Source organism: Rosa chinensis, chromosome 6 (assembly GCF_002994745.2).
Source record: "Rosa chinensis cultivar Old Blush chromosome 6, RchiOBHm-V2, whole genome shotgun sequence".
NCBI classification, from domain to species: domain Eukaryota; kingdom Viridiplantae; phylum Streptophyta; class Magnoliopsida; order Rosales; family Rosaceae; genus Rosa; species Rosa chinensis.
In genome coordinates this window covers 57,280,013-57,295,831 of record NC_037093.1, presented here as the reverse complement: position 1 = coordinate 57,295,831, position 15,819 = coordinate 57,280,013, and the positions used below count along the sequence as shown (strand labels likewise).

Below are 15,819 nucleotides of genomic sequence, written 5' to 3'. Positions count from 1 at the left end.
AGAAAATCTAATAAAGTGGTATGATACAAAAAAAAAAATTGATTGTAATATAGAGGTGTCCGTGTCATACAAAAAAAACAAAAAGAAACCTCCTATATATTAGATACATACTTGAAATCAAATTAACTAGAAAAAGTGTTTTGATGATTAGGTACCTAGCTTATTAGAGCAACTCCAACAGCTTCCCCATATTTAGATTTTTCTCTACTTTAGGGAAAAATAAGGCTCTTTTGCTCCAACAGATTCCCTATAATTATCTCTATTTTAGAGAAAGTGATGAAAGAGAAAACCAAATTCCCTATATTTACAGCAATCTCTAAAATTTAAGGAAGAATATGGAGATTTTAGAGATTGATGTAGAATAGAGAATCTGTTGGAGTTGGAGAAGAAAAAGATGTTAAAGCTTTGACTTTTGCTTCTCTATTATACAGAAATTATAGGGAAGCTGTTGAAGTTGCTCTTATATAGGTATACGCATATAGGTATAATATAGAGACTTTCAACGTAATAAACATGGTCAACTCGCAATAATAGAGTACCTAAGAAAGAGGTTGATGTTAAAAATGATTCTAATACATAGGTTGATATTAAAATTTCTACAAATCAAGTTAACTAAACATACTTGTCTAATCTTTAGGTTGTAATTAAAAAAAAAAAAAAATACAATCTATTAGTTGGGTTAAAAACTTTAAACTTTTATCTTTAGGTTAGGTTGCAAGTAAAACAAAAAGTTACTTTTAGAATAGAAAGTTTAAATTATCAAAAAGCAAATATCACATTCACGTACTTAAATCTATATAAGTTTTGAATTCAGAAAATTATGTAAAAAAAGATCCATAATTTTAGCAATCATGATGAATTTAATGAAAATTGCGATAATAATGGGACCAATAAAAAAGATCTACAATTAAGGTATTTAAAGATGACGTTAATTTTACTAGTTGACTTATGTTTGTCAGATTTAAATTATGGCAATTTGTGTAATTTTTTGAAAAATGAAATCTAATATTTTATCCTAGTTGGCAATAATTGGGGGTAGATTGAAAAGAAATAATATGTGGGTTTTTTCCATTAAATTTTCTAGAAATTGGGTGTATAATAAAATGCCTCTAAATTTTACCTCTTTATCGCCGCCACCTTTAGTCCCAAACACACCTTTCTTGCATTTTTGCAGGTCATCAGCAACCTACAAATTAATAAGAAGGGCTAATTACTGTTTAGTACCCTGTGGTTTTAGTCCAACATCAATTCAGTCCCTCGACTTTCAATTTCATCAAAAACACCCCTGCAATATCATTTTCTCGTCCAATAGGTCCCTTTGTAGGGATTCCGTCAATTTCAGACGTTAACTGCTGACGTGGCAGTCCAACTCAGCAAAAGTGGGACCCACATGAAAGTCAAATACTGAAAATGACCCTGGCCGACCAGATATGGAAAAATCCAAAAATAAACTTCAAATTTTGAAGTTAGGGAGACTCAAACCCACCCCAACACGCATGCAAAGGAAAGCCTCAACCACCATGCCACTTGCACGACATTAATATATGTCAAACAACATAATATATATATATACACACACACACACACACACCTAACTAGATATGGAAAAATCCAAAATAAATCCCAAATTTTGGGGTTAGAGAGATTCGAACCCAGACCACCACGCATACAAATGAAAACTCCAACCACCATGCCACTTGCACGTCATTGATATGTGTCAAACAATAAATAAATAAATAAATATATATATATATATATATCTGTATACAGAGCCGGATATGGAAAAATTTAAAATAAATCCCAGATTTTTCATTTGGGGAGATTCGAAGTCACCCCACCACATGTGCAAATTTAAAACCCAACCACTAGACCACTTGCACGGCATTGATAGATTCCAAACAAAAGATATATATTAGTATAATAGATCACAGCCCCACCAGATATGGAAAAATTCAAAAATAATATATATTTTTGTTTGAAACATACCAAAAAAATGCACGTGGTCTGGTGGTTGGGTTTTCATTTGCACATGTGGTGGGGGTGAGTTCGAATCTCCCCAAATGCAAAATCTGGGATTTATTTTAAATTTTTCCATATTCGGCTCTGTATACAGATATATATATATATATATTTTTTTTATTGTTTGACACATTTCAATGTCGTGTAAGTGGCATGGTGGTTGGGGTTTTCATTTCCATGCGTGGTGGTCCCAAAATTTGGGATTTATTTTGGATTTTTACATATCTGGTTGGGTATACAGATATATATATTATGTTGTTTGACATATATTAATGTCGTGCAAGTGGCATGGTGGTTGGGGCTTTTTTTTGCATGCGTGTTGGGGTGGGTTCGAGTCTCCCCAACCTCAAAATTTGAAGTTTATTTTTGGATTTTTCCATATCTGGTTGGCCAGGGTCATTTTCGGTATTTGACTTTTATGTGGGTCCCACTTTTACTGAGTTGGACTGCCACGTCAGCAGTTAACGTCTGAAATTGACGGAATCCCGACGGAGGGACCTATTGGACGAGAAAATGATATTACAGAGGTGTTTTTGATGAAATTGAAAATCGAGGGACTAAATTGATGTTGGACTAAAACCACATGGTACTAAACAGTAATTAGCCATAATAAGAATATAGAAACATATATTATTAAAAATAGAAACTTAAATGCAGTATCTACAAATCTCTCTATATAAAACCAATTACCAATATCTCATACATCTCAAATATGATCAAAGTTTGAAACTGCGATATCTACCAAGAAAGCTATATCAGACCCAACAACCAGATTTAATTAGCTTACCAAGGCTTTTTCCCATCGATCTCCTGCCACCTGCGTAATAATTGATAACCAAAATTAGACCTGTGCCAAAGATGTACAAACCAAAAATCAGAGAGTCAGAACACAAACATTCTTTTTTGGACTTTCCATAACCAAATCAACATTAACAAAAGTCCCAAACACAAGCAAACACCACAAGATTTCATGAAAAACAAACAGATTTCTCAAATTATCAGTCTGGGAACAAGCTGCAAATCTGTAACCAAGTAAGGAAAATAAACGAACCTGTAATTGAAATAAAGCATAACTTCCATAGTGCAAATCCTAAGCATTTCTCTTTGATAATTGAAATAAAGCATTTAAGAAATTAAATATGTAACCAAGTAAGGAAAGGAAACGAACCTGTAAACAACCGGTAAGCATTAGGCAACACCCTATTCTGTGCCGCATAGAACATCACATTTTTCTCAGAAAGATTAACCTCCTGATCAACAATGTCCTGTTTCAATCTCTTCGACCTGTAGCATCACAAAACATTCAAATCCTCACATACTTCAGCATCCACCACAACATTCAAAACACCAATAACACAAAACTCCAAAACATAACAATAGATAAAAAAACAAAAAAAAACAAATGCACTCACACTTTCCAGCCAATGTAACTCCAATGATTCACAAAGTTCAGATCTTTGGGCAGCAATGACATAATGTGAAGAAGATCTATACAACCCAAAAAACAAAAGCATATCAAAAACACAAAAAACACAAGCAACCCAGAAACACTAAGCTCGGATTTCAACCAGTACCGTCTTGTTTGAGAAGTGGGTAGTCATCAACAGTGAGGCTAATGAACCAATCCCAATTGGTTGACAACCAGAGCAGAATCGACGCGCCATGGAGAGTGAACAAGATCGAAGACGACCCTTTTCAGTAGACAAAGTCAGCTTTAACGATGAGATGGACATTCTGGGCGGCTCTGAAAATGGGAACGGATTGGACCTTGAGGGCTAACTGGTCACGGTCAGTCTGGGAAGCAAAGCGGTCGAGATGGAGGAGGTATTGGTTTCTGGGGTGGTAGGTGGCGTAGAGGAGGCGGAGGATTCGGCCCAACTCACCTTTAGACCCGGTGGTGCTACTTTGCGCCTCAGGCCTCTTTGTTAGTGTTCTCAGGAAGCATCTCAAGCTTCCGTTTAAGAGGATTTAATGGCGGTAGCCGTGGCAGCAACAAACTAATCAACTTGGCCACTGACGAAGGCTTCGAATCCGAGGCCGTATAGATGAGATCTAAAGTGGAGGCGCCTTCTCCTTGGAGGCTTTATGCTTTCGTGGAGGCTTTCCGGACTAGGGTTTGATGACTGGGGAGGCTCCATCGTCTTCCGTAAGAAATTAAGATGCAGCTACATACACTTCATCTTCATCAATTTCATAGATAGTCGGAGAGGATTTTAGAGTGTGTGAAATTCGGGGAGAGAGAGAGCGAGAGAGTATAGGGTTTGGAAAGACGAGAGAACGAGAGAGAAGGAGGAGAGATAGGGTTCTAAAGTTTCAGACAAAGTGAGAAAAAAAAAACGAAGTGTTGGAGGGAATGAAAATTTAGTCCCCCCCGCATCTCTAAAATTTTTAACTTAGTCCCTCCGCATTTTTTTCAAAACTTTTGAACGAAAGTTTACACATCGGTTAATTTAATGACTGATGTTTATAACCACAATAGAAATCGATATTTCATAAGCCAATGTTTACACGTTTTTTGTACATCGCGTGCAATTCCTACTGATTTAATAGTGGTGATGTCTAATGACATAATTCTAGTAGTGTAAGTGTGGTTTTTAGTTAGTATAGCCTACAATAGATACCAACTACCAAGGTTGCACAGTATCTAAAACTTTTTAGATACAGTTATTCATATCATTTAGAGTAAAATATATAAAATAACAATGTCTTATGAGAGTTATCTTAATAGAGTGATCCCGTTCATTACAAACACCGAAAATTTGGCCACCTTACCTTTGGTCTTTGGATGACCAGCACCTAGCCCATTACTCACTCAAAACACTGCATAAGCCGAATCGCATTATCGGTAAGAAACTTCTAATAGCGCTGGGCATTTCTGACGGAAATCCGGTTTTACCGAACCGTCTGAACTCTGAACTGACAAAACCGATTCGGTCCCCGAACCGTTTGAAAAAGAGGAAAGAAAAACGGGCTAGGCCCACAGAACCGTGCATATCCGGGTCAGAAGCGGTCCGCACCCCTAAACTGCCCGAGTACAACCGAACCGCACCGATTTAACTTTTAAATGTTATTTTTATTATTATTAATTAGGTGTTAAACTCTCATTGGGTGAAATCCGAGTCAATGTAAACTCGACCACACCAAGTCGTAAAATCTAACCCTTAACCCTCAAAACTCAAAAGTGACGACCCCAGTCCCTCATTTCCTACTCTTTCCCTCCGCCGTTTTCTCTATTCTCTCCTGAAAATTTGAAACCCAAAAAATCGATCTCGTCCTCAAACCCAGAAATTGACCCCGTCGGCCCTTCCTCGAAGGCTCAAAGGCTAAAAGGCTAAAAGCCTCAGGTAGTATTTGTTTTTTGATTCGAACATGAGCTGGGTTTTCACTCAAATTGGGGTTTAGGACTGATTCAATTCGGGATTATGTTTGCAGATTATGGAAGGGACATCGGAGACTCCCAATTTTACAGTGATTCGAGCATTGGAACCACTCCGACACCAACTCCTCCTAATCAGACGGTTAATCAACCCCTTCCACCATCTGCAGAAGAGCCTGAAGGAGCAAACAGGTATCTATTCGATTCTCTTTCGTCTGCTTTCATTTTCATGTGCTCTTCTTCAGGATCTGTTTGCTTCGTACTCTAGCTATTTGATTCTGTGAACTATTTGGTATTGATGTTGATATATCTAGCTGAGAGGATTTGGGATTGTTTAAAGCAAAACTCGAAGGCTGTGGGATTGTTTAAAGTAAAACTTGTTATGTTGAACTGGTTACTTGTTATGTTGAACTGGTTATGTGTAATTATGTTTTATGTGCAATTGCTACTGTGAGTTACCTTTGTAATAGCAGGAAATATTTGCGAAATAAATGGATGTTTATAATGAAATATGCTGATTGTCTTTGTTGGTGTTGCTTACTTTATGGATTTGAACAGGTTTAGTGGTAGGAAGAACAAGTCAAAGGCCTAGGAGCACTTTGAGAGGGTGAAGAATCTGGATGGGACGTTGATGCTACTAGCTCAATCTAAATGCAAGTACTGTCCCCAAACATATGCATGCGACTCTAGATCAAATGGGACCACTTCAATGAGGAACCACATGCTGTTCTAGTGCAAGAAGTGTCCTCTGTTTGTCCCCAACAAAAAACAAAGATACCTCATTTTTGAATCTGCGGAAAAGGGTGGGAATCTTGTTGCTGTGGGTTTTGATGACAAAGTCTCTAGGTTAGCTTATGCAAAAATGGTAATGAGGGATGAACTTGCATTTAGTTTCGTTGAGGGCTTTATTGATTTTATGAAAATCACACGGCCCCTATTTAAGTGCCCTTCTCGGAGAACACTGGCTAGAGATATTTAATTGGAAACTTTATCTAGCTGAGAGGGAGATGATTAAAGGGTTTCTGTCTAGTAGTGACCAGAGGGTGTCACTAACAACTGACTCTTGGACTTCGATCCAAAATATCAACTATATGGTCTTAACAGCCCATTTTATAGATCTAAATTGGAAATTGCATAAGAGAATTTTAAATTTCTGTGTGATTCCCAATCATAAGGGCAAGACCATAGGGAAATTAGTCGAGAGTTTGATTAAGTGGGGTATTGAGAAGGTTTTCTGCATTGTTGTTGATAATGCCTGTCCGAATGAAGTTGCCCTTGATTATATGACAGAGAAAATAGGAAATTGGCATGAATTGTTGTTGGGGGGTAGTTTCTTACATTTGCGTTGCTGCTGCCACATTCTAAACGTCATTGTGAGGGATGGAATGGAGGAGCTAGATCAGTCAATTGAGGGGATTAAGAACTATGTGAAATATATTAGATCATCCCCGGCAAGGCTTGATAAGTTTAGGAAGTGTGCACTACAAGAGAAGGTGGAACACCAGGGAGGAATCGTCCCTTTGGATGTATGCACAAGGTGGAACTCCACCTATTTCATGTTAGATGTTGCAGTTAAGTACAAGAAGGCTTTTGAGAGGTTAGAGGATGAAGATCAGCAGTTTGAGGGGTATTTTCAAGAGAGAGTAGGTGGGAAAAAAAGAAAGGGGCCTCCAAGGGGTGCTGATTGGGAGAAAGCAGCTAGGCTAGTTAAATTTCTGAAAATTTTTTTATGATGCTACGTTGAAATTCAGTGATGTTAAGTCTGTGACTGCAAATGAACCATTATTGTGGATGTGTACTATTATCCAAGAGCTGGATAAGTGCATAAACGGTGCTGATCCACTCATGGTGAGTATTGGGACGTTGATGAAAAAAAAATTCGAGAAGTACTGGGGGGCAGCGTGAAGACCTCAATAAGATTTTGCTGATTGCTGTTCTCTTAGATCCAAGATACAAGCTACTGTATCTTGAGTATTTTTTTTTTCCAAACTTGCAATTGGACAAGGCACTAATTGAAGTCATGATTGAAGAAGTGAAGAGCATCTTCATGCAGCTGTACACTCATTATGGAAAAGAAGATCCAGCGGCTGTAGAGGCTTCATTGAATGCTACTCAGCCAAGGATAGAGGCTTCAAGTGCTGGTCCCGGTGATGAGGACAGCCATGAACAGAATCTGCGTCAATTCAAGTTGCTGAGGCAAGAAAAAGATGTAGTCGAGATAAAAAACGAGGTTGACAAGTACTTGCTGGAAGCTTTAGAAGATCTATGCAATGACAAGTTTGATGTTCTTTGCTGGTGGAAGGAGAATGCTCCGAGGTACCCCATACTTTCCCAAGTTGCCAAAGATGTCTTCGCTGTCCCTGCATCAACAATTACTAGTGAATCTGCATTTAGCCTCGGCAAAACGGTAGTTGACCCTTTTAGGTCATCCCTCACTCCAAGAATGGTTGAAGCTTTGGTCTGCATGAGTGATTGGTTAAAGGCTGCAGGCTTTAATGCTTACAAGGAGCCTAGTAAGGATGAACTAGAACTGTACGATGAGTTGGAAAAGATGGGGAATGGTAAGATTTAATCTGTCTCCATACTTAGCTCTATGTTTCAGTTTTTATTTTAGACTTTAAATTCCTTACTTAACTATCTATTTTAATCTGCATTTTTCTAATTTTTTTGGTGTTATAATCAGGGGTTACTCAAGCATCTGATGATGAGGACTAAGCTGGTCTCATTGTGGAAGCAAGCAAGCATTGAAGAGGTTCTGAACTTTAAGAGTTGCAGATTTGAACTTGCTTGTTTTTTTCTTTATTTTACTTTGTTGTTGGTTTAACTTGCTGGAAGTCTGGAACTATGGAACTTTGGTTGAACTTTGTTGTTGGTTTAATTTGCTGGAACTTTGCTGATGAAACTTAATTTGTTGTTGACTTGTTGGTTTGTAATAGTTAATTAAGTTCAAACTGTTTGAGCACTTGCTACTGCTGTTTACACTTTACAGGTTGGTGTTTGAGACTTTGAGTGGTTGCAAAATTTACTTGCAGTTTTGCATGGTCTAGTTTTGAGACTTTGGTTTTGCAGCTAGTTCCAACTTTAGTTTTGCAGAAGAAGTGAGACTTTTTGTGTTTGGAAATAAGAAAATTATTGCAGCTAGTTTGGGCCTGATCAGGAAAAAAAAAAATTCAGCCCCGCATAATTGGGCCTGACTTTGAAGATAAATATTAAAACCGGCCCACACCGAAACCAGCCCGCACCGAACCGGATTTTGGTGCAACCGAAAATATCAGCCCATCCGGAAAAAAAAACGGTTGCGGTGTAAAAAAAAGGAAAACCGTTTAATACGGTTCCGATGCGGGTTGGGTCTCAAATTTATATAGCTAAGTAGAGCTAAGAAGAACGAAAACTCCCAAGATTTGTTACAAACCTTGCTGCAGCGGCAAGGCCTAGCATAAATTGCCTGTCCCAGTTCAAGTAGTTTATGCTGGAATCATCAGAGAACATGTAAAGTTAAATAACAATGAGAGTTAAACAACCGATCAAATTGACTGAGAAAAATAAAAGATATACCAGCTAGAAATGGAGTGATCCAGTGAGATTCTAGCTAGGGTAGGCTAGGAGCCTTGATATAAGCAGTAACCCTTGAGTGTACCAAATCTCCAAACCACATCGAAGCATTATTAAACTCAGTTTCATAGGTATACAAAAAGAAAAAGCTAGGAAAGGCTAAAAACTTGAATGTATATACATACCACAACATGAGAGCGAAAGCAATAGTTAGGAGCTGGCATGGATTCTATATACCAGTCCTGAGGTTAGACCCACCTCAATGCTATAGGCCTTTGCTCCAAAAATTCTTCAATTGCGGCGGATGACAAGTCAGGAATCCGGGAATGAGAGTTGAGTCTGAGAAGTAGCGGCTGGTACTGCTCTGATGACCCCATAGTTGTCTCAACCGGCTGAGCCACTACCAGTTGATCACGTTGAAACTATGATGAGTGCTGTGTGCGTGCTTGGAAAGCAGAAGCAGACAGAATGTGTTTAAATCATGTTACATTATACTACAGAAAACAGAAGGGGAAGTTGAAATTATAAGGTCTAACTAACATTCCAAATTGCAGGCACCAAACAGTATTAGCATGTGCTCTGCTAATTTAGGACAATTTTAGCTGCAACCAACCAAAGGAGGAAATCCTCTGTCCCCATTTCCCTGTCCCTTACCTGTATCCATCTAAAATTTCGACACCTGACCTTTATAAGAACAGTCACTAATTATTGAATCCTTAAACAATCAATCCAGTGAACCATCTTCATCATCAATGTCATCAGAAATGGGTCTTATCCATCTTCATCGACGAAAATTCTCACCAGCCTGGGGCTAGCTACCGTTGATCTCTGGCTGAGTGGGTCCCGGAGCGACGAGGGCCGTCAATTTTCTGTTATTGTGAGATGGTCGCTGACGTTAGCGTGGGTTTGGGGAAAAAAAAAAACGAGTGGGACCCCAGCTATGGAAGGTATTCATCAACTTCGTGAACTTTCCCAGCAACCAAACATGAGATTTCAAGAAGAGCATCAAAACTCAATAGTAATCAAACATAACCAAAACCCGAATCCCATAAATCCCCAACATAATTCACCAAAATTCCCGAACACCCAATTCTTCAACGAGGAATGCATCAAAACGACGAATTACTATTCAAGTAATGCGGACACCCGGAAGAGGACTTCGTCGTGAACATCGAAAGACGCCGATATTCTCCTGTTCAATCTTTTGGTGGGAGCGGAGAAACTCCATAAGAGGAAAAAGCCAACGTTTCGCCTCTGCGTTAACAAGTAGAGGAGTTCAATCGAACCCGAATTCAACCAGCAAAATAACCCCAAACTGGAAAATTTTTCTTACCTTCGATCCAATTCAACACAATCTCAATTTTTCAACATGCCCAAGCTTCAATGCCGGCGCCAGGACCCGAGACAGTATCATATTCGAACCAAAAAGCTCCAAAGTCGCCGCCGGAATGAAAAGCACGACGGCAAAACATACCCGAACTCACCACTTTAGCCAATTCAATCAATTGAGCCCCACCGGACATCAATGGAGGTTTCAAGACGTCGGAAACGAACCCAGATGCCCTGTAATCGCCACCGTGGATGGTGGTCTCGGAGGAGGCCAACGACACCCCAAAACATAATTCCATCAAAACCCAGTCAAAAACCAAAATTGATTATAATAGAACGTAGAGCATGAAGAGGAGAAGGATTTCCTCACCTCATGCATCGCCTGTAACGGCCGAAGTCGCCAGAATTTCTAAAGATTCGCCGAGGACCCGAAGCTTCCAGGCTTCGATACTCCTTCCTCCATTAACGTATGAACAAAAGGAGGCTATCTGAACGTCGGCACCGTCGAGACGAGCCGAACGACACCGGTTCTACGACAGTGGAGCTACCGCCGGGTCTTCCTTTCGGGTTAACTACCCGTTGTCTGGGTCGAGAGTTCTGGACTTCTGTGGTTCGTCTGCATGTACCTCTATATTTATACCCTGAAATTTAATTAAATTGGATGGGCCCGATGAAGTGGTGGAAAAATTGAATGGCCTAGATCGCACGGCAATAAGTTCCATTTTCCTTAAATTATTTTTCATAATTACAGAACTTCAGAAAATCATAACAATTAGCTCGGTTGTACGAAATTTTTTTCAAAATTCTCACGGACTCTTTGTGTTGAGTATTTTGTTGTCGGACTCTTAAACTAAAGATTTTACCTTGTGAAAAATTTCAAAAAATAATTCCGAACACTATTTTAGTTATCAAGATCGTGAAATAATTTCCGAACAATCTCATCTTACGATCCAATAACGCTCTTGCTCTCTGAAGCTTGTTGTGAAAAAATATGATTATTAAGGTTTAGTCAGTTGACCGAGTGGATTGAAGTCATAGATATGACGGAATTGTCCAAATCCAAAAATAATGGGTTATCCAAAAAAGAGTTCACGACCCAAACAATGACGAAAACAGTTGAAATTTTGATCATAACTATTTCTTCTTATCATGATAACATCCAACGGTCGATTTTGATAAAAAAAAAATTCTCCTCCACCTTGCTGCTTACAGAATGTATGTTTTTTTTTATACAACTAATAAACAAGTTAGACCACATTAGTAGGCATATCAAGATTTTGTGTGATCCAAAAAATCGAAACTGAAAATTGATAAATTTGACATTACACATCTATTCATAGAGTATTAATAGGTACTGTGTAAAAAAATTAACTTGATATACCATCATTTTGACATCAAACAAAACGGTCAACTCTTTATATACTAATAAATCCCTAAGGGGAGTTGAACCATTCTCCTAAACTCAATTTTTTTACATTAGTTGGTATATCATACCCACGAGAGCGTAAGAGCTGATAAATCGAAAAAAGAAGATCCGAATGAACGGTTATGACCTTATTAATTTTATGTGGTATTTAGGATTTAGAGTTGACCTATTAGATCAAGACCCAAACGACGACAAAAATAGCTGAAATTTTGACCATAACCACTTCTTCCTACCATGATAACATCCAATGGTCAATTTTGATAAATTTTATTTCTTCCACCTTGTTGCTTATGGAAGGTATATTTTTGTATACAACTAATAAAGTAATAAACAAGTTAGGCTATATTAGTAGGTATGTCAAGATTTTGTGCGATCCAAAAAATTGAAACTGAAAATCAATAAATTTGACGATATCCATCTATTTATATCGTATTAATAGGTAATGTGTACAAAAATTTACTCGATCCGCTGTCACTTTGACAATAAACAAAGCGGTCAACCCTTTATACACTTATACTTCCCTAAAGAGAGTTGAACCACTAGGAGATAAACTTCCTGAAATTTTTACATTGCTTGATATAGCTCATACTAACGAGAGTGTGAGAGCTAACAGATTGAAAAAAGAAATTGCGAATATAAGCATATTAGTTTGATGTGGCACTTAGGGTTTAGGGTTCACATAGAAGATCAAGACCCAAACGATGATAAAAATAGTTGAACTTTTTACCATAATCATTTCTTCTTATCATGATAACTTCCAAAGGTCAATTTTGATAAACAGTAGTGTTCACCTGGTTAGTTGTTGACCAAAGAATTTATGTTCAATAACCCTTAGATTTACATCTAAGGGTGGAAAACAAAACACCTTAACTTAATAATAATTTTCTCTGCCATTGGATTTACATCTAACGGTGGTTGAGCATTATTTTCTTGATCAATAACTGACCAGGTGAACATTTTCCTCCACCTTGTTGCTCATGCAAGATAAACTTATTTCATATAACTAATAAACAAGTTGGACAATATATATTAGTAGACATATAACGTTTTTGTGCGATTCAAAAAATTAAAATTAGAAATCGATAAATTTGTCATTACTCATCTATAGCATATCAATAGGTATTGTGTAAAAAATTTAACTTGATCCGCCATCATTTTGACATAAAAAAAACAGCAGTCAACCCTTTTACACCTATACTTCTCTAAGGAGAGTCGAACCACTAGGAGATAAAATTCCTGAAATTTTTACATTGATCAATATAGCTCATACCCATGAGAGTGTGAGAGCTAACAGATCAAAAAAAGAAGTTGCGAATGGCTAGTTAGAAGCAGATTAGTTTGATATGGTACTTAGGGTTTAGGGTTGACATAATAGATCAAGATCCAAACGACGACGAAACTGGCTGAATTTTTTACCATAATCATTTCTTCTTATCATAATAACATCCAACGGTCGATTTTGATAAATTCTATTTACTCCACCTTGTTGCTCATGGAAGGTATACTTATATAACTAATAAAAAAGTTGGTCAATATTAGTAGGCATATAAGGTTTTTGTGCGATTCAAAAAATTAAAATTAGAAATAGATAAATTTGACATTACCCATCTATATATAGCATATTAATATGTACTGTGTAAATTTTTTTACTTGATCTGCATATTAATAGGTACTGTGTAAACGGTCAAAACCCTTTACACACCTATACTTCTCTAAGGAGAGTCGAACCACTAGGAGATAAAATTCCCAATTTTTTTACATTGCTTGATATAGCTCATACCCACAAGAGTGTGAGTGCTGACAGATCGAAAAAAGAAGTTGCGAATGATCGGTTATAAACATATTAGTTTGATGTGGTATTTAGGGTTTAGGGTTGACCTAGTAGATCAAGACCTAAACGACAACGAAAATAGCTGAAATTTTGATTATAACCATTTCTTCTTATCATGATAACATTCAACGGTTGATTTTGCTAAATTCTATTTTCTCCACCTGTTGCTCATGGAAGGTATATTTGTCGATAAAACCAACAAACACTAAACACAAGTTAGATCGCATTAGTATGCATAAAAGTTTTTGTGCAATCAATATAAATGAAATTGAAAATAGAGAAAATTGAGACAACCTATGTATTTATAGTGTGTTAATGAATAATGTGTAATTTTTTTTTTTTTTTTTGGGTTTGTGGTTTAGGGTTTATATTACTGTGTAATAAAGAATGCTACAAGACAAGTCTGTAAAAAATTTTGGAGATTTTTTTTGGACACCCGAGCTATGATTTCCAAAAAAATTATCGAGCCAATGTCAGATTGTTCGGAAATTATATAATGATCTTGATAATTAAAATAATGCTCGGAATTATTTTTTAAAATTTTTCACAAGGCGAAATTTCTAGTTTTAAGGGTTTGATATTAAAGTACGCGACTATGGGCTATTTATAATGATCTTCCAAAATTTTGAATATTGAAATTATTAATGGAAAAAGAAATAGGAAGCGGTGCAATATGGGCCGTAATTTCTACGTCTCTTGATCTGGGCCGTCAGATTACATTTTAATTTTGGGAAAAAAAAAAAGAAAAAAAAGGCAAAGGACAGATCAGTACTGCTAGTTGAAAGAGCCAAGCCTTTCGATCAGTCTTCGGCTCCCATCATCTTCCTAAACACGGTCACAAATTCAATGACCTTCTCTACCTCTGGAATGACCTTGGCTACACTCTCCTTCTGCGAGCTCCTCTTGATCCAAGCTGAGAATCCAGGGCAATGATCTTCAAGCCTAGAAGTTTCGTGGCTTCCAACCCAACTACCCGAGAATGTGACCCGAACGTATATTCGCCGTCCGGCCACAACAAGTCTTCTCACTGGTTTCATTTTCTTCGTCTTGTCGTCGTCGGCATTCCAATGGCTTAGTTTAATCGTTAGTCGACCGCAGAGATAGAATCGAAGGCTGGAAGCTCCTGCTGCTCCGACGATTTCTGTGTAAATTCTGGCGGCTCCGGCGACGGATTGACCTGCATGTAATATGAAAATCAATCACCTCGTTAAGCTCTGCACTGTAGTGTATTTAGTTTTTGAATTCGATCAAGTGTTGATTAATTGTGTTTTTAGTTGGTTTCGGACGCCGTCGCCGGGAAGCGGCGGCTGTTTTTGGCTTCTCTGAATCCATCTTCATTGACCTCCAAAAGTATAACCTGAGGTTTGGACTCTCTGTCTCTTTCTCTCTCTCTCTCTCTCTGCCTGTTCCAAATACAATTTGCAGGTCAAATATTGAATAGGAAATTGAATTTGGTGTGAAAATTTAAGATCAGAGAGCAGCTGACGGTGAAAATGAGTTTTGAAGAATGGAAGACGTTTCCTTTGTAGTCTGTCAGGGAGAGAATTGACCCATTCTAACAGGACAAAGTGAAACGTTTTTTACTGAGCCTAACAATCATTTTTGGACATCTTCCAAACGGCACGTGTGAATCACGTCCTGTTAAATCCCATATGGATAACCACCCCAGGTGGTCAGCAGACACTCTCCTTGATCGAACTCATTCATCACACCACCATCATCATAATGGGTCCTAGTGTCTTACCCAGTGATTTACGGAGTTGTCGGGTCAGTGGGTTAACGGATTGAGTATGTGTAAACGAAGTGTCAGGTATGGAAATTTTAGATGGAGACAGATGAGGCCGGAGACACGGAAATTTGGGACAGAGGTCTCCTAAGTCCCAAATGACACATTTCTGAACAGAAATTTCACAACCTATACATGCAAGCCAAATCAAACATCGAATTGCACAATTGTCTAGTACAACGGCATTCAAGATGTCAGCCGGTCAGTTATGGATTGACTGCATTGTCTGACTGATGGACTTGTCTAGATTGATCATTGCACGGCAGGTGTCGCCGCCCCGTCTTCGTCTCTGTCTCCGTCTCCGATCGATCTCGCCATGACCTTTCTCGCGCGGTCCTCCAGCTCCACGGAGATGTCCGTTTCACCTCAAGTGTCACTATGACAAAACGTACCAGTTTCTTTTCAATGGAGGCAACTGCTTCTTTACATTAAGAACACTGTCATTATTAGGCTCAAGTTCCATACACTTATATTCTGTTTTGAACTACCCAATTCAGTCA

At 38.0% G+C, this 15,819-nt stretch overlaps 1 long non-coding RNA gene and 1 pseudogene across 3 annotated transcripts; both read right to left on the bottom strand.

Moving 5' to 3' along the window:
* Positions 1–2,703: 2,703 nt before the first annotated feature.
* Positions 2,704–4,157, bottom strand: LOC112171639 (annotated as a pseudogene).
* Positions 4,158–8,384: 4,227 nt separating this feature from the next.
* LOC112168806 lies at positions 8,385–10,891 on the bottom strand. 3 transcript variants are annotated; one of them, XR_002924423.2, is made up of 4 exons: positions 10,281–10,891; positions 9,133–10,201; positions 8,951–9,037; positions 8,385–8,864 (listed from the first exon to the last, which is right to left on the bottom strand). It is a non-coding gene; the product is annotated as an uncharacterized LOC112168806 (long non-coding RNA). The 3 variants fall into 3 exon arrangements; XR_005801917.1 differs by having other exon boundaries at positions 8,951–10,201; positions 10,281–10,510; positions 10,647–10,891; XR_002924422.2 differs by having other exon boundaries at positions 8,951–10,201.
* Positions 10,892–15,819: the final 4,928 nt, after the last annotated feature.